The sequence below is a fragment of the Parasteatoda tepidariorum genome, chromosome 12 (assembly GCF_982258835.1).
Source record: "Parasteatoda tepidariorum strain Cologne lab strain chromosome 12, Ptep-v5.0, whole genome shotgun sequence".
Lineage (NCBI taxonomy): Eukaryota > Metazoa > Arthropoda > Arachnida > Araneae > Theridiidae > Parasteatoda > Parasteatoda tepidariorum.
In genome coordinates, this window is record NC_141766.1 from 47653684 (window position 1) to 47678048 (window position 24365).

Consider the following 24365-nt stretch of genomic DNA (forward strand, 5'->3'; position numbering starts at 1 on the left):
TGTTTTAATATTTACTTCATAATTAACAATATTTACATAAGCAAATACATCTCACTCATAATTTGATTAGTCAATAAGAAGATATTGTTTTTTATATTTCTCCTTTGATTTTATTGATTATGTTCAAACCACTTTCGTCGAATAAAATGCAGGGAAATTGTTTCCTTAAGAAGATGCTTGCACTGGGGATTATTTTATAAGCAACAGAATAATATCAAGTATAACATCTCCTCAGAGCAACATAATTTCTTCTTTCTTTATTCCATCACGGCACTTCAGACAACAGTGTACCCTAGACTCACTGAAAAAAGGTATTCCAAAGCATTCATCTGCAATATATTCTAATCAGTATTTCATTTGCAATTATTTATAAGTGCGCATCTTTTTCTCGCAAAATTCAAAATATACTAATGACATTTTCCTTACATTTTTTTGCTTCTTTTTTCTCTGATACTTTAAATTTATATTTTTAACAATCATGCGATTTTATGTTGAAAACGTGTTATCCTAAGAAGATGATCACTCTTGATAATATTGCTTAACAACAGAATAATACCAAGTGTAACATCTCCCCAGAACAACATACTTCCTTCTTCTATTTCGATTATGACAATACAGACAGCAGTTGACCCTTGACTCACTAAAGAAGATTACTCTGATGCATTCATTTACTAATTACATGATTCACTATTTTATGTGAAATTATTTATAAATGCTTCTAATAATATTTTTCCGTAATTTTCAATTCTTCTCTTGATATTTCCGGCTTCAAATTTTAATATTATGTGACCTTTTGTAGGATCATCTAAATATCGTTTTCACATTCCCAATATTGGAATCATGCAAAAAAGAACAATTTCATGACTGATATGATTTTTTCCGTTTTATAAAACTATTAAGTTGTCTAATGCAAAATTAATTTTAAACTCTCTTTTGCCAAGTTGAAATATTTGCTACAGTTTTGAACATATTTACAAAACAAACACTTCATATTTTAAAGGCAATCAGCCTGAAATAGGCTTATTATGTCTATCTATGTAAGTTTTCAGAGAATTAAGAAATCCTTTACTTATTGTATCGATATTTCTCGTCAACAAAAGTCGATATTTGTTATTAACTTATTCTTTTTTTTTGCTTACCGGAAATCATTTATATTTTAGTACCTCAAAAATATCTTCTAAGCAATTACATTGACAGGATAGTTATTCAAAAGAAAAGTAGCCTCTGGGCAATATTTTTTGAAAATTAAATATGCCTCAGTGCAACTTTTTTTCCTAAATAACATTACGCATTAGTTAGTGAATGTATCCTTGGAAGCGTATTCCAGAAATAATTAAGCTATTCAGAAATTTATATATTACTCCAGTGAAATATCTTGAATGAAATATCTTCAGTGGTAGACGGATCATGGGTTAGAGTCCCATAGCCGTCAAGCTAGCCATGACATGTTTTCGTGGCCTTCCTTTCCATGTAACGCAAATGCGAATTAGTTCTATCAAAAAGTCCTCTATGAACGCACATTTCTCCCAATATTTGATAAAGGTGTTCCCTTTAATTCTGGATTAGGTTCAAATATTCCAGGCTACAGAGTTGAACATTATTGGTTGTAAACACAAAATATAGGGTCAGCTGTTTAACGACGGATATAAAAAAAAAAAATTCTCACGTTGTTGATTTTTTTGCTGTGAGCGTACACCAGGTAACGGTTTCATCAAAAACTAAGAAAAATTCGTAAATTATGGAAATGTATTTTTTTATAGTACAATAGCAATAAATAATAAAACTGATTACGTTGTAACAGTAATAAAGTTTTTGTGCTACTTACCTTAAGTCGATCTCGCAAGACTGAAATTATAGCGTATTATTTTATCTTGATTTAGCTTGAGGAAAGCTCTATCAGTGGATTGAAACTCAAGTGATCACCTTTCTTGTACTGGTCACAAGGCCAGTCTTCTTCCTAGTTTTTTCTAACCAATTAAACAATGGAACAAGCATAATAATCATTGATTCCAACATAGATCGTGCTTTAAAATAAGTTTTTCAACTGTCAGCCTAGACAGATGCTGAACCCACTGTAACTTATTATTTAAAATAAAATAAGTCGCAGGGCAACATACTTTCAAGATAGTAAGTGTTTCAAAATAACATTTGTCATAGAGTATCTCCTCTAAAAAATATGACTCTTTTGAAAAAAAACATAAGCTGTACATCAACCTACGGAACTGGAATATTCAAGCACATGTTTAAACATGTGATTATATTGAAACTGTTAACCTAAGAGAATCTTCATGCTTGAACAATTTAATCTTAGACAGAGGCTGCCACTGTGACTTATAGTTTCAAATAAAATAAGTCACAGAACTACATGGTTTCCGAATAACATTACTTTTTTACGAGATGCTTACAACAGCGAAAAGACATTGCGCAATCTATTTTTTATAAATAAAAATATTTTTGAAAAGACATTTTTTTGTTGCAATAAAGAGGCAATTCTGGAAATTCACTAAATATCTATTCATAAAAATAATTTTGGAGTAATTTAATTTAAATTATCACCTTAGGAAAAAAAATCACTAATCTCAAGAAGTCCTACCTTTTTACGTTTCTTTGCGTAAGGCCTTGACTCGAATCCCGGAGATGGCATGGATGTTCTTTCATTCTGTAAACTATCTGTCCTTTCTGTGGAAACAACGTTGGCTCATCTAATATTGTGCCCCTGAAAGCATGGCCGACAATTCTGCTCTACTGATACCTAAAAATGACGAGTGTCAATCAGTTGGATATTGGAAAAAAAAGTTTTTCTGTGAATAAACATACAAAGTTTCTTGAAATTTTTCCATTAAATTATTGTATCTTTGACTCTGCTATCTGGATTAAAATTACGCATTTAAAGAGAAAAATAAGAGAATTAAAATCAGAGGAAATAAAAGCAATACAATTCAGCTTTTACCGTGACAGCAGTGAAACACTAAATCAAAATATAAAAACTCTAATGCTTGTAACAATGTCTATCAATAGTGTGATGCATTAAGCAGCTTTAAAATGAAAGCAATACAATTCTGATAACCCCATAAGGAAGGGGGGACATGGAATTAAAATTCAGTGTTTCAAAATATAAAAGACGATCAAGATGGGAAAGACGATCAAGATATGAAAATGAATAAATCATTTGCAAAACAATAAGCTCCGATTTTAAAGGCAAAACCCTTGAAATACATTTACTTTGTCTATCTAGGTAAGTTTTCTTAGAACTAAGAAATCACTTACCTCATTTTATCCATATTTCTTTTCAACAGGAGCAGATATTTTCTTCATTTATTAATTTAAACAAGCAATCATCTTTATTTTTGAGTACCGCAAATATATCGCCGGGATTGTTATTCAAGATAGATGTTACAAATGTGCCATATTTTTTAAAAATTAAATATGCCTCAAAGCAACATCTTTCCCAAATAACATTGCGTAACCATTCGTCAAGCAAAATCGTTCCGCGATAACATTACTTTCTGACGTGATTGTTACCCAAAAGGTAACCAAAAGGTGTTTTATGTTTTTCAATATAAAACTTGTGTTACAATAAGATCGCTTCTGAATAACAATAATATGTTAAACATAAAAATAAGTAATGCCTCTTTGTCGGACTTTAGGGACAAATGCGTTATCACCAACATTAGACTCCTAAGACCTGTTTAAATACAAAAAATGCATTAATTATTCAAAAAAACTTGAATTAACTATGTCATTCTCATAAATTATATTTAAACTATCTAGAAATTAATCAACCTTTAAAAAGTATTAAGCGATTTCATTGTTATACGCCAAGTTCAAATTTGTCTATAAATTTACGAAATTATTAACGTAAGTTTTTGAAAATACGCATAGTTTGAAAAAATAGAAAAAGGTTTATATTTACTACTTTAAGATATGGAAGTGAAAATATTAAAAGCAGTAATCATATTATTTTTATGCTATTCCCTCTTTTTTACTAGTGTTTATTTTGTTTTCATTTTTTCTTCATAATTAACAATATTTACATAAGGAGATACTTCTCGCTCATATAATTTCATTGGCTACATTGTTAGAAATTTCTCGAAAAAAATCGTTAAATAACAATTTATTTAACTGACATTTTACCATTTTAAACAAAGCAGTCAAATGACCATAAATAATGTGGTATTCCCACTGCTTACTGTGCAAGAAACTGCTTATTAACTGCTTTCACCTGCACAGTTAAACTTGTAGAATCCGCTGAACCACTGAGTATCCTCAAAGAAATTCCATTTTAATTCTTCTTTAAATAGATTCAAGTCTTCTATTCGATAAGATCATATTGTTTCTTATATTTCTATTTTGATTTTGTACAAACCACATTTGTCCAATAAAATGCAGGGGAATTGTTACCTTAAGAAGATTTTTACACAGGGGATTATTTTTTAAGCAACAGAATAATACCAAGTGTAACATCTCCTCAGAATAACAGAATTTTTTCTTTCTTTTTTCTTATATGGCACTATAGACAGAAGGAGATACTTGACTCTCTGATAAAGGATATTTGAAAGCATTCATTTGCAATATAATCAAATCTGCATTACATTTGTAATTACTTACAAATGCTCATCCTTTCACTTTCAATTCAGAATACACAAATTAAAAAAATTAATTTTTCTACTTCTTTTTTCACTGACATTTTAAGCATACAAATTTCCCAAATAGCCAAAAAAATGATGAAAAATTGTTATCCTTAGGAGATGGATCTAAAGAGAAGGAGGAGATTGCCGCATCATTATGGGTATGTTTAATCTAACACAATTGTTTTCCTGTATCTTAATTTTAGTCCCTCTGTGAACTCATGTAATTCATTTATGTAAAAGCAATTCTTCTTCTTTTTTCTTCTTATATTTGCCTCTTCTGGGTGTTACTCCTTAGTTTTTCTTGCCTTCATTCAAATTAAACTTTTACAAATGTTTGTATTCAAAATGTTTCCCCAGAAAGATGCACCTCATATCAGCTTTATTTTTTAAAATAAAATAAGGCTGATGGTGAAACATCTCCTAAAAACAACATTACTTTCTCAATAAAAGTATTTTTCTGCTGTCTTCCTCTTTGGGCGCTGATGGTGAACTCTTTGCTCGCTAAACAATATAATTCCAAGGTTTTTCTTTTCTGCACTCGCATTTCAATTATCATTACTTTTCAAAAGCATCAAATATAGTCAAATGCATTTTTTTTCTAGAAAATTTAGCTTTTCTAGAACTTTTGCTAAAACTGTGTTTGCAACCATATTCATTTATAACTGAATTGAAACATTGCAGGAGGAGCTTTGCAGGATTCAAACATATAGGAGGAGCTTTCACCTTTGAACAGACTTACCGACGAATTTTACATTAAAAATAATTTTTTTTGTCAATTCTGTTGAAATGGTATATTAAAACATAAATTTTTTCTATGAATAATTAGAAAACTAACTCTATATTTTTGGACTGCGAAAAATAAAATATTCAGATAAAAATGATGAGCTTAGTTGATGAAGTAGGTAAGAGACATATTAAGGGGATAAGGTAGATAACTTTTTCCAGGAAATCTTCTTCTCTCTCTCTCACTACAGCCCACAGTAGACCATTGGCTCAGCAATTTTTTTTAAATTAAGGTTTCTTATTTTTTGCAGTTTTTTTTTAAATTTTAGATTGGTGAAACTGCCAGGTGCTTTTTTTTTAAAACACATGATAAGACTTAGAACAACACCTTTGACCAAAATATTTGACTTAAAATTATTTCAAAACAATTATTTCTTTGATTATGTATGACTAAAAATATATTCCTTGCAAAGCTCAAGATTTTTTTATAATATTTTAAGCAATAAACTTAATATTTATCAGCAATTTTGGTCGAAAGTGCCTAAAACCGTTTATAGTTAACCTTTTCTCAACATATTTATGCCAATCACTCAAGTAGAAGAAACAGCTCTTAAAAATTTTCTTTTAACGTATACTAATTATATCTTCCAAAGCAGTTCTTTTTAAGAAAATGAATGTTTCAATTTTTCCAAAATATGTGTACAAAGGACTCCCGGGAATTGAAGCAAAATACTTTCATACCAATAACCGCAATTTTAAATAACAGTTATAATTCTAATTACAGGTACAAAAAATTATTACTTATAATAAAAAAAAATTCCGATCTCTCTGAACTCTTTTGACAATTTCATGGAACCCCAAGCTTTCGGACAAATTTTTTTAGGGAGCGATACTCTAATCTTCAAGAAACTTATTCGTGATTTTTCTTCTATGTGCTCATATCCTTTCTTTATTTCCTGTTCGCTTTTCCTCGATTATTATGCAACAAATTCTTTTAATAAAATGTTTACAAAGTATTACCCCAGATGGGAGGGAGAGCCAAGTGATTTTCTTAAAAAATAAAAAAGCACTTGGAATCGCACCTCTAGAATAACTTTACTTTTTCAGTGAAATCTTCTTCCTTCCTTCTCTGTTTTATCATGCTACAGCCAGTTGTAGACCAATGGCTCACTGAACAATAATATTCTTAACCTTAGTATTCGTTCCTTGAGAAACACAGTTTATGATTTTTTTATGGCATGATCTCTTCTCACATCTTTTGACTAACTATTTAAGGTTTTCTTCTAGCTCTTGAGTTCGGCGGCATTCTTGTTAAAGGTTTTTCTAAAATCTTTATTTCCTTCTTTGTTCTATGTTGTCCTGCCATGTACAGTGTCTCAATTTTGAGAAACAAACTAATTTTTTTCTTTTTAATTAAAAATAAAAATTCTCCGTATAGAGAAATAAATTTTGAAAGCGTCTCTCGCAGTCTTCAGAAATTAGTTATAATCACATTAAAAAGTCTGGTTTTTCTAGTCGCTGTAAGCAAACATAAAAGTGTAATTTCTAACTTCTGGAACAATTTCATAAAATGACTGTAATAGATGCCATTTATAATTAAATATCCATAGAGAAACCAATCATATTTTTGATAAAGAATTTTAATAAAAAATTGCCGCATTAAAAAGGATGAAAATTGTTTTGAATCAAAAGTATTTCTATTTCTCTGAAGGGTGTCTGAAATTAAGCATTTTTGTTTAAGCTGGAGTTAAATCCATGCAATTTGTATGCAAATGATTGAAAAACGATTCAACAGACCACAAAATGTATAGTTCATTTGTACAAATATTTCAGTGAAAATTTGCCTTAGTGCACTTACTTTTTTACAAGAATTGCTGATAAATACATTTTCGCTGCATAAGTTTCAACAAAAATTTAAAAAACCATATTTTTTAAACTTTTACTTACCCAAGAAGGGTGCATGGTATCAGATAATTCAAATAGTCCAGGTACCATATACCAGTAATTAAGTTTCATTATCCGGATCAGAGTAATCAAAATGTTGTCAAGAAAAGCAGATAATTGAAGGGCAATCCATTTATCCCTTTAATTAATGAAATAGGATACTTTAAAAACAAACTAAATTCTTGGGTTTCACGAAAAACTTTTCAGGGACCGAAACTTAAATCTTGATAAATGAGATTCGTGGTTTTTCTTGTATTTACCTATTTTTTCTTCCTTTACTTCCTCTTTGCTTTTCTAGTTTTGGAATCTATGAAATTTCGACCCAAAACTTCTAGACAACTGTTACCCTAAGGTAATGCAACTCTGCCAAGTGTATATTTTTTAAAAATGAAATGACACTTTGAGTTGCACCTCTTAATTGAAGAAAGAAGTTATGTTAAAAACATATCGTCTTTTTGGAAGCATAACTCTTATTTTTTCCTATACGTAAACCTCCAGTACTTAAAATGCTGGGCCTATATCCGAGACTTCGTGGGTTCTAACTCCGCCAGCCGAAGACACCCCCACCCCGTGTGGAAAATTGTGACTGATGCACATTAAATCTGTTGCGTCGCAAAGTCCTCCATGTTGCCATAACAACTCAATACCTCTGAGGGTAATGGATAGAAGATCTTTCTTTCTCTGATTCAGGTCAAAATTAAAATCTGCGGACGAATGAATGGATGTATTAATAGGTCCGCCTTATATTCGGGGATGACAAAAGTCGAATTTTAGGCCATAGATAGCGCCAATGGAAAACAAGGACAATCACACCCCTCTGCCTAAACACGAAAATCATAGATGAACATTGCTATTTTAGAGAGAGGATGCCGCTAGTTCAAATTACTTCAAATAAAATCTGACCCAGAGCAGCCTCTCGTCAGAATAACAATACTTTTTGACGAGACTGTTACCCAATGAGGACGATTTTCTTTAATCAGATTGGTTTTGAAAACAAGATTTCCAGACAACATCTTTTCTGTAAAACTTTACTCTCTTGAAGAAGGACATACGCTAAACATCAACCTCCCGAAATAGGGTGTTTAAGCATACGTTTAAACATCTGATTTTATTAAAAAATTTATTATGCTTAGAAATTCTTTATATGCTCAAACGAATTTTTGAAAGTTTATGCATATATATATATATATATATATATATATATATATATATATATATATATATATATATATATATATATATATATATATATATATATATATATATATATATATATATATATATATATATATATATATAATGCGATTCTCAAGAAGGGACAATAGTATTTTCGTCACTTTGACGTAAATTTTGCTTGGAGCATACTGCAAGTAACGGTGAAGAGACCCAAATTGTAATAGTTTACTGTAATAAATCATCAACATCTGTGGCTCGACAGCTTAGGATGGGACTTGGTCTTCTCACGAAGTTTTTTCCAGGCTAACCAATTTAATACTAGTGATTTCCAGTTTTTAGTTTTTAAGACCAAAGGGTCTTTTCAAAAGCCATCTATGCATCTCCAATTCGGTCTACCTCTATTTCGGGTGCAAACTGATATGGCTTTCTAAAATCATAAATCTACTCAATTAGCATTTGCAGTCCATAATTTCCTATATAAAGAACGAATTTTCCATGATCCAATTTTTAAGTCCTCAAAGCTTTCTCCAAATCGTCTCCATTGTAGTCAGTCCGTGTTTTTTTTCTTCTTTGGATTTCGTAACAATGGTTTTTTACAGTGAAGGGTCGTTCCCTCTACTCCTAACCCCCAAGTCTCCAGATATATTACCCAGAAGCAGGTTTCCCAGCTGTAACCCCAGACACTGGGTACTCATTTTTGTCGCCTCTTACGACATGCATGAGCTGCAGTGGGACTATTCTTTCAAACCCGGTCACCACACGGGAAACTGTAATAAAACTGCAATCAATTGTAATTATTGTTAATAATGTGATATTATCAGTGCGATAGCAATACATAGTGATACTAATAAATTTTTTAAGATAATAAAATTTTTGTGCTACTTATCTAAAATCATTCATGCAGGCCTCTCATCATAGCTTAATATATGATCTTGTTTCAACAAGACGAATGCTCTATAAGTAGATTATATCTTAAGTGATCACCTTTCTTGCATTAGTAACTTTGCCTACTCTGCAAGTCTTTTTATTTAATTGATCGAACGATGGAACGAGCTTAACATCAGTGATTCTAGCATAGATCATTCCTTAAAGTACGTCTTTCTTGATCACATGTAATAGTGATAAATTAAGAGCTAGAAAAACAGAAATTTAGTATATACCTATATTGCCCAAAACCAGTCAAAATGACTGGATTTCAAAAGAATAAAAAAGGGGTAAATACCCCAAGAGAAACTTCAAGTGTGAACGTAGTAAACGTAGACAGAGGTTGAAACTGTGGCCATCAACTTCCGGAACTGGGATTTTCAAGCCCAAGACATGAATGATCTTCGAATTATTATTATTCGTGTCTTTATGACTTCCCCAAGGAAAGTTCTCGAAAGAGTCGTTAAACAGATATATTTTTCACTCTGATCTCAATCTATGATCAAGTTCATAACCTTGTAACTTTGAACCTAATCCAGATATCATGGGAACTCCTGGTTCAAGCAGTATAGCAAATTTGTTTCGTAGAGGACTGTGATCATTAGTATCTTTTAATTACTTAAATTAAATTCCATTAAAAAGTTGTGGACAAAAATGTCAACCTAGACAGATGCTGAACAAACTGTAACATATTATTTTAAATAAAATAAGTCGCAGGGCAACATACTTTTAAGATAAAAAGTGCTTCAAAATAACATTTGCCATAGAGTATCTCCTCTAAAAAATATGACCCTTTTGAAAAAAAACATAAGCTGTCCATGAACCTGCGGAACTGGAATATTCAAGCACATGTTTAAACATGTGATTATATTGAAACTGGTAACCTAGGAGAGTCTTCATGTTTGAACAATTTAATCTTAGACAGAGGTTGCCACTTTGACTTATAGTTTCAAATAAAATAAGTCACAGAACTATATGGTTTACGAATAACATTACTTTTTTACGAGATGCTTACAACAGCGAAAAGACATTGCACAATCTATTTTTTATAAATAAAAATATTTTTGAAAAGACATTTTTTTGCTGCAAGCAAGAGGCAATTCTTGAAATTCACTAAATATCTATTCACAAAAATAATTTTGGAGTAATTTAATTTAAATTATCACCTTAGGAAAAAAAATTACTAATCTCAAGAAGTCCTACCTTTTTACGTTTCTTTGTGTAAGGCCTAGACTCGAATCCCGGGGATGGCATGGATGTTCTTTCATTCTGTAAACTATCTGTCCCTTCTGTGGAAACAACGTTGGCTCAACTAATATTGTGCTCCTGAAAGCATGGCCGACAATTCTGCTCTACTGATACCTAAAAATGACGAGTGTCAATCAGTTGGATATTGGAAAAAAATGTTTTTCTGTGAATAAATATACAAAGTTTCTAGAAATTTTTCCATTAAATTATTGTATCTTTGACTCTGCTATCTGGATTAAAATTACGCATTTAAAGAGAAAAGTAAGAGAATTAAAATCAGAGGAAATAAAATCAATACAATTCAACTTTTACCATGATAGCAGTGAAACACTAAATCGAAATATAAAAACTCTAATGCTTGTAATAATGTCTATCAATAGTATAATGCATTAAGCAGCTTTAAAATGAAAGCAATACAATTCTGATAACCCCATGAGGAAGGGGGGACATGGAATTAAAAATCAGTGTTTCTAAATATAAAAGACGATCAATAGGAAAGACGATCAAGATATGAAAATGAACAAATCATTTGCAAAACAATAAGTCCGAAATTAAAGGCGAAACCCTTGAAATACATTTACTTTGTCTATCTAGGTAAGTTTTCTTAGAACTAAAAAATCACTTACCTCGTTTTATCCATATTTCTTTTCAACAGGAGCAGATATTTTCTTCATTTATTAATTTAAACAAGCAATCATCTTTATTTTTGAGTACCGCAAATATATCGCCGGGATTGTTATTCAAGATAGATGTTACAAATGTGCCATATTTTTTAAAAATTAAATATGCCTCAAAGCAACATCTTTCCTAAATAACATTGCGTAACCATTCGTTAATGTATGGTTTGAAGCTTATTTATGAAATAACAAAACGATTCAATGATTTATATTTTATGTCATCTTGAAATCAAGAAATCTTTTAAAAAACGGCAACTTTTGAATTAAAATGTAATCAATTTGAATTTTTCAGCTCTTATAACTGACGTTGAGAAACCGACCTATGTTTGAGTCTAAGACTGTCAAATTTAATGTCCACAGCCTTGTAACTCTTCTTACATCTTCTAACTAACTATTTAATGTTTTCTTCCAGCTCTTGATTTCGATGGCTCCCTGTTAAAGGTTTTTCTCAAATCTTTACTTCATTCTTTGTTCCACGTAGTCCTACCATGTACAGTGTCTCAATATTGAGAATCAAACTATATTTTTTCTATTTAATTAAAAATAAAAGTTCCCCTTATAGTGAAACAAAGTTTGAAATTGTCTCTTGCAATACTGAAAAATTAGTTGCAATCACATTAAAAAGTCGAGTTTTTCTAGTCGCTGTAAGCAAACATAAAAGTGTAATTTCTAACTTCTGGAACAATTTCATAAAATGACTGTAATAGATGCCATTTATAATTAAATATCCATAGAGAAACCAATCATATTTTTGATAAAGAATTTTAATAAAAAATTGCCGCATTAAAAGGGATGAAAATAGTTTTGAATCAAAAGTATTTCTATTTCTCTGAAGGGTGTCTGAAATTAAGCATTTTTGTTTAAGCTGGAGTCAAATCCATGCAATTTGTATGTAAATGATTAAAAAACGATTCAACAGACCACAAAATGTATAGTTCATTTGTACAAATATTTCAGTGAAAATTTGCCTTAATGCACTTACTTTTTTACAAGAATTGCTGATAAATACATTTTCGCTTCATAAGTTTCAACAAAAATTTAAAAAATCATAATTTTTAAACTTTTACTTACCCAAGAAGGGTGCATGGTAATTCAAATAGTTCAGGTACCATATACCAGTAATTAAGTTTCATTAACCGGATCAGAGTAATCAAAATCTTGTCAAGAAAACCAGATAATTGAAGGGCAATCCATTTATCCCTTTAAAAATTGAAATAGGATACTCTAAAAACAAACTAAATTGTACCATTAATATATTTTTTATAAAGAGTGAAAAATATAACTTATTTTTAATTTCTAAACTATCAAATAAAATATATTTACATATGCATATTAATAACATAATTTATTTTAAATTCGTAACTCCCTGTGCTCTTTTGATTCTAATATGAAATTCTTGGGTTTCACGAAAAACTTTTTAGAGACAGAAACTCAAATCTTCATGAAAGAGATTCACGGTTTTTCTTGTATTTACCTATTTTTTCTTCCTTTACTTCCTCTTTGCTTTTCTAGTTTTGGAATCTATTAAATTTCGACCAAAAAATTCTAGACAACTGTTACCCTAAGGTAATGCAACTCTGCCAAGTGTATATTTTTTAAAAATGAAATGACACTTTGCACCTCTTAATTGAGGAAAGAAGTTATGTTAAAAACATAACGTCTTTTTGGAAGCATAACTCTTATTTTTTCCTATACGTAAACCTCCAGTACTTAAAATGCTGGGCCAATGGGTGCTAGGCCCATATCCGAGACTTCGTGGGTTCTAACTCCGCTGCCGGAGACACCCCGTGTGGTAAATTGTGACTGATGCACATTAAATCTGTTGCGTCGCAAAGTCCTCCATGTTGCCATAACAACTCAATACCTCTGAGGGTCCTGGATTGAAGATCTTTCTTTCTCTGATTCAGGTCAAAATTAAGATCTGCGGACGAATGAATGGATGTATGAATAGGTCCGCCTTATATACGGGTATGAAAAAAGTCGAATTTTAGGCCATAGATAGCGCCAATGGAAAACAAGGACAAACACACCCCTCTGCCTAAACAGGAAAACGTCAACAACGACAACATTATAGTTTAGATGAAACTATTACTCTAAGAGAAGCTTCATAGATGAACATTGTTATTTTAGAGAGAGGATGCCGCTAGTTCAAATTACTTTAAATAAAATCTGACCCAGAGCAGCCTCTCGCCAGAATAACAATACTTTTTGACGAGACTGTTACCCAATGAGGACGATTTTCTTTAATCAGATTGGTTTTGAAAACAAGATTTCCAGACAACATCTTTTCTGTAAAACATTACTCTCTTGAAGAAGGACATACGATAAACATCAACCTCCCGAAATAGGGTGTTTAAGCATACGGTTCAACATCTGATTTTAATAAAAAATTTATTTGCTTAGAAATTCTTTATATGCTCAACCGAATTTTTGAAAGTTTATATATATATATATATAATATGCGATTCTCAAGGAGGGACAATAGTATTTTCGTCACTTTGACGTAAATTTTGCTTGGAGCATACTGCAAGTAACGGTGAAGAGCGATAGACCCAAATTGTAATAGTTTACTGTAATAAATCATCAACATCTGTGGCTCGACAGCTTAGGATGGGACTTGGTCTTCTCACGAAGTTTTTTCCAGGCTAACCAATTTAATACTAGTGATTTCCAGTTTTTAGTTTTTAAGACCAAAGGGTCTTTTCAAAAGCCATCTATGCATCTCAAATTCGGTCTACCTCTATTTCGTGTGCAAACTGATATGGCATTCTAAAATCATAAATCTACTCAATTAGCATTTGCAGTCCATAATTTCCTATATAAAGAACGAATTTTCCATGATCCAATTTTTAAGTCCTCAAAGCTTTCTCCAAAACGTCTCCATTGTAGTCAGTCCGTGTTTTTTTTCTTCTTTGGATTTCGTAACAATGGTTTTTTACAGTGAAGGGTCGTTCCCTCTACTCCTAACCCTCAAGTCTCCAGATATATTACCCAGAAGCAGGTTTCCCAGCTGTAACCCCAGACACTGGGTACTCATTTTTGTCGCCTCTTACGACATGCATGAGCTGCAGTGGGACTATTCTTTCAAACCCGGTCACCACACGGGAAACTGTAATAAAACTGCAATCAATTGTAATTATTGTTAATAATGTGATATTATCAGTGCGATAGCAATACATAGTGATACTAATAAATTTTTTAAGATAATAAAATTTTTGTGCTATTTACCTAAAATCATTCCTGCAGGCCTCTCATCATAGCTTAATATATGATCTTGTTTCAACAAGACGAATGCTCTATAAGTAGATTATATCTTAAGTGATCACCTTTCTTGCATTAGTAACTTTGCCTACTCTGCAAGTCTTTTTATTTAATGGATCGAACGATGGAACGAGCTTAACTTCAGTGATTCTAGCATAGATCATTCCTTAAAGTACGTCTTTCTTGATCACATGTAATAGTGATAAATTAAGAGCTAGAAAAACAGAAATTTAGTATATACCTATATTGCCCAAAAGCAGTCAAAATGACAGGATTTCAAAAGAATAAAAAAGGGGCAAATACCCCAAGAGAAACTTCAAGTGTGAACATAGTAAACGTAGACAGAGGTTGAAACTGTGGCCATCAACTTCCGGAACTGGGATTTTCAAGCCCAAGAGATGAATGATCTTCGAATTATTATTATTCGTGTCTTTATGACTTCCCCAAGGAAAGTTCTCGAAAGAGTCGTTAAACAGATATATTTTTCACTCTGATCTCAATCTATGATCAAGTTCATAACCTTGTAACTTTGAACCTAATCCAGAAATCATGGGAACTCCTGGTTGAAGCAGTATAGCAAATTTGTTTCGTAGAGGACTGTGATCATTAGTATCTTTTAATTACTTAAATTAAATTCCATTAAAAAGTTGTGGACAAAAATGTCAACCTAGACAGATGCTGAACAAACTGTAACATATTATTTTAAATAAAATAAGTCGCAGGGCAATATACTTTTAATATAGAAAGTGTTTCAAAATAACATTTGTATTAGAGCATCTCCTCTAAAAAATATGACTCTTTAGAAAAAAGACATAAGCTGTAGATCAACCAACGGAACGGGAATATTCAAGCATATGTATAAAAGTGTGATTTTATTGAAACTGTTAACCTAAGAGAATCTTCATGTTTGAACAATTTAAACCTAGACAGAGGTTGTCACTGTGACTTATAGTTTAAAATAAAATAAGTCACACAACTACATGGTTCCCGAATAACATTATCTTTTCACGAGATTCTTGCAACAGCGAAAAGACATTGCATAATCTATTTTTTATAAATGCAAATATTCTTGAAAAGACATTTTTTTTTGCTGCAATCCAGAGGCGATTCCGGAAATTTATTAAATATCTATTCACAAAAATAATTTTGGAGTAATTGAGTATAAATTACTACCTTAGGAAAAAATATCACTAATCACAAAAAGTCCTACCTTTTTATGTTTCTTTGTGTAAGTCCTGTGTTCGAATCAAGGAGAAGGCTTGGAAATTCTTTCATTCTGTAAACTATCTGTCCTTTCTGTGGAAACAAAGTTGACTCATCCAATATAGTCTCCCTGAAAGCATGGCCAACAAATCTGCTCTACTGATACCTAAAAATGACGAGTGTCAATCAGAAATGGAAAAAATGATTTTCTGTGAATTAACATATCAAACTTTCTTAAAACATTTCTATTAAATTATTGCTTCTTTGACTCTGCCATCTGGATTAATATTATGCATTTAAAGGGAAAGATAAGAGAAATAACATCAGAGGAAATAAAAGCTATACGATTCAGCTTTTACCAAGATAGCAGTGAAACACTAAATTAAAATTTAAAAACTCTAAAGTTGGTAGTAATGTCGATCATTAGTTTAATGCAGTAAGCAGCTTTAAAATGAAAGCAATACAATTCTGATTTCCTCGTAAGGGGGGAGTGGACACTGAATTAAATATCAGTGTTTCAAGATATAAAAGACGATCAAGATATGAAGGACGATCAAGATATGAATAAATCATTTGCAAAACAATAAGCTCCGATTTTAAAGGCAAAACCCTTGAAATACATTTACTTTGTCTACCTAGGAAAGTTCTCTCAGATCTAAGAAATCTCTTACCTCGTTTTATCCATATTTCTTTTTAACAGGAGACGATAGTTTCTTCAGTTATTAATTTAAACAAGGAATCATTTATAATTATGTATGGTTTGAAGCTTATTTATGAAATAACTAAGCGATTCAAAGATTTCTGTTTTATATCATCTTAAAATCAAGAAATCTTTTGAAAAACAGCTACTTTTGAATTAATGTTTACTCAATTTGAATTTTTCAGCTCTTATAACTGACGTTGAGCAGCCGACTTATGTTTGAGTCTAAGACTGTCAAAGTTAATGTCCACAGCCTTGTAACTTGGAACCAAACCCAGAAGACATGGGAACTCCAGGCTTAAATATGAAGGGGAATTAGTTTTGTAGAGGATAGTGATTGGAGCAAACATTGTTATCCTAGTCAGAGGCTGAAACCACTGTGACATACAATTTGAAATAAAATATGTCACGGAGCAGACTCTCTCCAGAATAACTTTTTTTCTGACACAACTTTTATCCTTGAAGGACGACACTTCTGCGTCAGAATAGGTTTCAAAGTAAGATTTACCAAAGAGCATCTCTTCTGAAAAACATAACTTCTTTTCGGAAGCAAAACTCTTCTTCTTTCCTATACATCAAGCTCCGGAACTACGATTTTCAAACATATGTTTAATAGGTGTTTCACTAATGAAACTATTACCCTAAGAGAAGCTTCAAGGGCGAATATTGTTATTTTAGACAGAGGAAGCAACTGTGTACAATTACTTCAAATAAAATTGAACACAGAGCGCCTCTCTCCAGAATAACATTACTATTTTGACGGGACTGTTACTCAAGGAGGACGTTATTTTTGAGTTGGAATTGTTTTGAAAAAAAGATTTATCTAACAAAATTTTTCTGAAAAACTTTTATCTAATATTTTTTTCAGGACAGCAGGAGACCCTTGACTCTCTGATAAAGGGTATTTGAAAGCATTCATTTGCATTATAATCGAATCAGTATTACATTTGTAATTACTTACAAATGCTCATCTTTTTCACTTTCAATTCAGAATATACTAATTAAAAAAATTAAATTTTCCACTTCTTTTTTCACTGACATTTTAAGCATACAAATTTCCCAAATAGCCAATAAAATGATGAAAAATTGTTATATTCTAAGGAGATGGAAGAGATTTTTCTAAAGAGTAGGAAGAGATTGTCGCATCATTATGGGAATGTTTAATCCCCGTTAAGTCCCGCTGTGAACTGATATAATGCATTTATTTATATGCAATTCTTCTTCTTTCTTGTTCTTCTTATATTTGCCTCTTCTGGGTTTACTTCTTAGTTTTTTTTTTTGCCTTCATTCAAATTAAACTTTTACAACTGTTTGTAGTCAAATTGTTTTCCCTGAAAGATGCTCAACACATCAGCTTTATTTTTTAAAACAAAATAAGGCTGACGGTGAAACATCTCCCAAGAACAACATTACTTTCTCAATAAAAGTATTTTTCTGCTGGCTTCCTCTTTGGGCGCTGGTGGTGGAATTTTTGCTCGCTAAACAATATAATTCCAAGTCTTCTCTTTTCTACCCTCGCTTTTCGAGGATCATTACTTTTCAAAAGCATCAAACATAGTCAAATGCATTTTTTTTTCTAGAAAATTTAGCTTTTCAAGAACTTTTGCTAAAACTGTGTTTACAACCATATTCATTTATAACTGAATTCAAACATTGCAGGAGAATGTTTGAATCTTTTGTCCATGAATTTTAAGTTTATTTATATATAACTATATATAGGAGGAACTTTCACCTTTGAACAGAATTACCGAAAAATCTTACATTAAAAATAATTTTTTTTGTCAATTCTGTTGAAATGGTATATCAGAACAGAAATTTTTTCTAAGAATAATTAGAAAACTAACTCTATATTTTTGGACCACGAAAAATAAAATATTGAGATAAAAATGACGAGCTTAGTTGATGAAGTAGGTACGAGACATATTAAGGGGATAAGGTAGATAACTTTTTCCAGGAAATCTTCTCCTCTCTCTCTCTACAGCCCACAGTAGACCATTATCTCTGCAATTTTTTTTTAATTAAAGTTTCTTATTTTTTGCAGTTTTTTTTTTTAAATTTTAGATTGGTGAAACTGCCAGGTGCTTTTTTTTTTAAAAAAAGCACATGATAAGACTTAGAACAACACCTCTGACCAAAATTGCTAAATAATCTTTTTTTTTACTTCGAATTATTTCAAAACAATTATTTCTTTGATTATGTATGACTAAAAATATATTCCTTGCAAAGTTCAATATTTTTTTATAATATTTTAAGCAATAAACTTAATATTTATCAGCAATTTTGGTCGAAAGTGCCTAAAACCGTTTATAGTTAACCTTTTCTCAACATATTTAAGCCAATCACTCAAGTAAAAGAAACAGTTCTTACAAATTTTCTTTTAACGTATACTAATTATATCTTCCAAAGCAGTTCTTTTTAAGAAAATGAATGTTTCAATTTTTCCAAAATATACGTACAAAGGACTCCCGGGAATTGAAGCAAAATTCTTTCATACCAATAGCCGCAATTTTAAAGAATAGTTATAATTCTAATTACTGATACAAAAAATTATTACTTATAATAAAAAAAAATTCCGATCTCTCTGAACTCTTTTGAAAATTTCATGGAACCCCAAGCTCTCGGGAAAAAATTTTTAGGGAACGATACTCTAATCTTTAAGAAACTTATTCGTTATTTTTCTTCTATGTTCTCATTTCCTTTCTTTATTTCCTGTTCGCTTTTCCTCGATTGTTATTCAACAAATTCTTTCAATAAAATGTTGACAAAGTGCTACCCCAGATGGGTGGGAGAGACAAGTGATTTTTTTAAAAAATAAAAAAGCACTTGGAATCGCACCTCTCAAAAATAACTTTACTTTTTCAGTGAAATCTTCATCCTTCCTTCTCTGTTTTATCACGCTACAGCCAGTTGTAGACCAAAGGCTCACTGAACAATATTATTCTTAACCATAGTATGCGTTACTTGAGAAGCACAGTTTAATATTTTTTCATGGCATGATATCTTCTTACATCTTCTAACTAACTCTTTAATGTTTTCTTCTAGCTCTTTAGTTCGGTGGCATCCTTGTTTAAGGCTTTTCTCACATCTTCACTTCATTCTTTGTTCTATATAGTCCTGCCATGTACAGTGTCTTAATTTTAAGAATCAAATGATTTTTTGGATTTAATTACGCATAAAAGATTCTTATTGCGAAATTAATTTCCAAATTGTCTCTTGCAATCCTTAGAAAATAGTTACAATCACATTAAAGAGTCGAGTTTTTCTTGTCGTTGTAAGAAAACATAAAAGAGTAATTTCCAACTTCTCGAACAATTTTACAGAATGACTGTAATAGCTGCTATTTATAATTAAATTTAGATAAGGAAACCGTACATATTTTAAATAAGGAACTTCAATAAAGAAATCCGCATTAAAAAAGAGGAAACTAGTTTTGATTCAAAAGTATTTGTTATTCTCTGAAGGTTTCCTGAATTTAAACATTTTCGCTTAAGCTGGAGTTAAAATCGCACAATTTATATGGGAGTGATTAAAAAATGATTCTTTAGACCATAAAATTTAAGAATCATTTGATTAAATATTTCAGTGAAAGTTTGCCTTAATGCACTTTTTGACAAAAATTGCTGATGAATATATTTTTGCCTCAAAAATTTAAAATAAAAATATAAAAAAACAATAATTTTTAAACTTTTACTTACCTATGTCGGGTGCATGGTGCCATGTACCTTTAATTGAGTTTCATTCACCGGATCAGATTAATAAGGACCAGAGTAATTGTCAGGTAAGTCGGATAATTGCCGGGCTGTCCATTTATACCTTGAAAAAATGAAATAGGACACTTTAATAACATAATTTATTTTAAATTCGTAACTCTCTGTGCTCTTTTGATTCTAGTATGAAATTCTTGGGTTTCACGAGAAACTTTTTAGGAACCGAAACTCAAATCTTCATGAAAGGGATTCATGGTTTTTCTTGTATTTACCTATTTTTCTTTCCCTTGTTTCCTCTTTGCTTTTCTACTTTTTTAATATATTAAATTTCTTCCAAAAATTGTGGACAACTTTTACCCTAAGGTAATGCAAATCCGTCAAGTGTATATTTTTCTTCTAAAAAAAATAACACTTAGAGTTGCACCTCTCCAGAAAAAATAATTGCTTTTTCACGGAAATATTCTTCTTTCTCGTTTATTTTACTACAGCCTGAAGTAGACCGTTGGTTCAAAGATTTTTTTTAATTACTATTTCTCATTTATGGCAGTTTTTTATTATTTCCCTAAATTTATTGCATAAGGAAACTTATTCGATTGGTAAATTCTGGCTGTTTTTTTATCTATTCAAATTATACTTATTACAATGTAAATTGTGCCATCTCACCTTCTGGAGCTACTTCAGTATTGTATTGGACTGCAAGACGCCTTATGTCTGTGAAGACGATGGCGGGCGTAATTTAAAAAAAATATATATATTATTACAATCTAATTACAATATAAGAATAACATGATAACTACAATATAATTTCAATAAAATAATAACATAATAACTAATATAATTACAATATAACAATAACATAATAGCATTTATAAGAATAACAACAATTTCAAATAAATTACGGATTGTCTATTGGTTAAAAATCAAATTATAGTTGCCAAAAATCAATACTTGTTCAAGAAAAAAATTCCTAACTCCCTAAACTTTTTTGACTCTTTTATTGAATCCCAGGGTTTTGAGGACAACTTTTTATGGACAGATACTCTAATCATAAACAGATTCATGCCTTTTTTCTAGTCTTTTTCCCATTTCCTCTCGGCTTGCCTTGTATTGGTAAGCATCAGATTTCTTCCGTAAATTGTAGATACCTGTTACCCTAGATTAATGCAACTGCCAAGTGGATATTTTTGAAAAACAAAATAACACTTAGAGTTGCATCAATCCTGAATAACACAACTTTTTAAGGTAAATCTTCTTCTCTTTCGTTTATTTCACTACAGCCCGCAGTAGACCACTGAACTCTGAACAATAGTATCCTTAGTATTATTTCTGACAATAGTATTATTTCTGGTGAGATCCAGTAAAAAAATTTCTTTGTGATAAAACCACTTGGGACAACTTTTAGCCAACTATGCAACGTCCTCATGCGGATCTTGAGTTCAGTGGTTTGTAATTTAAGGTTTTTCTCCAATATTCACTTCATTCTTCTTCTATATATCTCAGCCATATAAAGTGCCTCAATTTCATTATAAGTGAATATTCAAATTTCGAAACCATGAACATCATAGGCAAGTGTTCAATAATTCAAACGTGGAACACTTTCTGCTTTTCATTCTTTTCTTGTAATTGCATCCTGAATAATTAATTCTTTTATCTATAAAATTTTATTTATTTAAATATTTGAAATAGAGGGGGAGGGTTTTATGTTTTTAGTTCAAATGATATATAAACAATAATTTTTGCCAGAAATAGCTCAAAAATGAACCCTATGGTTTTGAAACAACGAGAAATAAAATGTTCAAATAAAAATAAAGACTTCAGTGGGTGCAGCAGGCAAGCGATATTGTGACGTGTATTAATCGGGAAAAATAACATAGAGTAGTTGAATAAATATGAGTATATAATGTTTTATATAACAGTTTCCTTTCTCTCTAACTTCAGCATAACTAATTCACATTAGTTTTAAAATATGTTTGCAAGATATTTCAGAACCTTTTCGACCTTTTTGTCGAACCCTATGGTTTCACAGAAAACTTTTTAAAGACCGAGACTCTATTCTTCATGAAACAGATTCATCGTTTTTCTTGTATTAACCAGTTCCTTAATTTCCTCTTCGCTTTTTTGTATTGGAATCTATTAAATTTCGTACATAAATTGTCGGCAAAGTGTTACCCTAGATTGATGCCACTGGCAAGAGTGTATTTTTTAAAAGCAAAATAACACTTACAGTTGCACCTCTCCAGAATAACATACCTTGTTCCGAAAAATCGTCCTCTCTCTCGCTCTGCAGCACGCAGCAGACCATTTGCTCAGCGATTTTTTTAAATTAGGATTTCTTATTTTTGGAAGTTTTTTTTTTAATTTTAGAGTGGTGCAACTGCGAGATGTGTATTTTTTAAAACACATGAAAAGACTTGGAGTAACACCTCTGACCAAAATTGCCAAATAATCTTTTTTTTTTTTTTCAAATTATTTTAAAACAATTATTTTTTGATTATGTATAACTAAAAATATATTCCTTGCAACGTTCAAGATTTTTTTACAATATTTTAAGCAAAAAACTTTATATTTATCAGCAGTTTTGGTCGAAAGTGGCTAAAACCATTTTCAATTAACCTTTTCTCAACATATTTTTGCCAATTACTCAAGTAAAAGAAACAGCTCTTAAAAATTTTCTTTTAACGTATACTAATTATATCTTCCAGCAGCATATACAAAGCAGTTTTTTTTAAGGAAATGACTGCTTTAATTTTTCCAAAATATATTTAATAAGGACTAACGGGAATTGAAGCAAAATACTTCCATACCAATAACCGCAATTTGAAATAACTGGTATGGTTCTAATTACAGATACAAAAAATTATTACTTATAATAATAAAAAATCCCGATCTCTCTGAACTCTTTTGACACTTTCATGGAACCCTAAGCTCTCGCAAAAAAATTTTTAGGGAACGTTAGTCTAATCTTCAAGAAACTTATTCGTAATTTTTCTTGCATGTGCTCATTTCCTTTCCTTGATTTCCTGTTCGCTTTTCCTCGATTGTTTTGCAACAAATTCTTTCAATAAAATGTTGACAAAGTGTTACCCCAGATGGGTGAGAGTGCCAAGTGATTTTTTTAAAAAATAAAATCTCACTTGGAATCGCACCTCTCTAGAATAACTTTACTTTTTCAGTGAAATCTTCTTCCTTCCTTCTCTGTTTTATCACGCTACAGCCAGTTGTAGACCAAAGGCTCACTGAACAATAATATTCTTAACCTTAGTGTTCGTTGCTTGAGAAACACAGTTTATGATTTTTTTATGGTATGATCTCTTCTTACATCTTCTAACTATCTATTTAATGTTTTCTTCTAGCTCTTTAGTTCGGTGGCATCCTTGTTTAAGGCTTTTCTCAAATCTTCACTTCATTCTTTGCTCCATATAGTTCTGCCATGTACAGTGTCTCAAATTTGAGAATCAAACTATTTTTTTCTATTTAATTAAAAATAAAAGTCCCCCATATGGTGAAATAAAGTTTGAAATTTTCTCTTGCAATCCTTAAAAATTAGTTAGAATCACATTAAAAAGTCGAGTTTTTCTAGTCACTGTAAGCAAACATAAAATGCTATTTCTAACTTCTGGAACAATTTCGCAGAAGGACTGCAGCAGATGCCATTTATAATTAAATATCCATCGAGAAACCAATCATATTTTCAATGAAGAATTTTAATAAAAAAATGCCGCATTAAAAAAGGTGAAAATAGTTTTGAATCAAAAGTATTTCAATTTCTCTGAAGGGTGCCTGAATTTAAGCATTTTTGTTTAAGCTGGAGTTAAAACCATGCAATTTGTATGGAAATGATTAAAAAACGATTCTATAGACCACAAAATGTATAGTTCATTTGTACAAATATTTCAGTGAAAGTTTACCTTAATGCACTTTTTGACAAGAATTGCTGATAAATACATTTTTGCTTCATAAGTTTCAACAAAAATTTAAAAAACAATAATTTTTAAACTTTTACTTACCCAAGATGGGTGCATGGTATCAGATAATTCGAATAGTCCAGGTACCATATACCAGTAATTGAGTTTCATTAACTGGATCAGAGTAATCAAAATCTTGTCAGGAAAACCAGATAATTGAAGGGCAATCCATTTATCCCTTTAAAAAATGAAATAGGATACTTTAA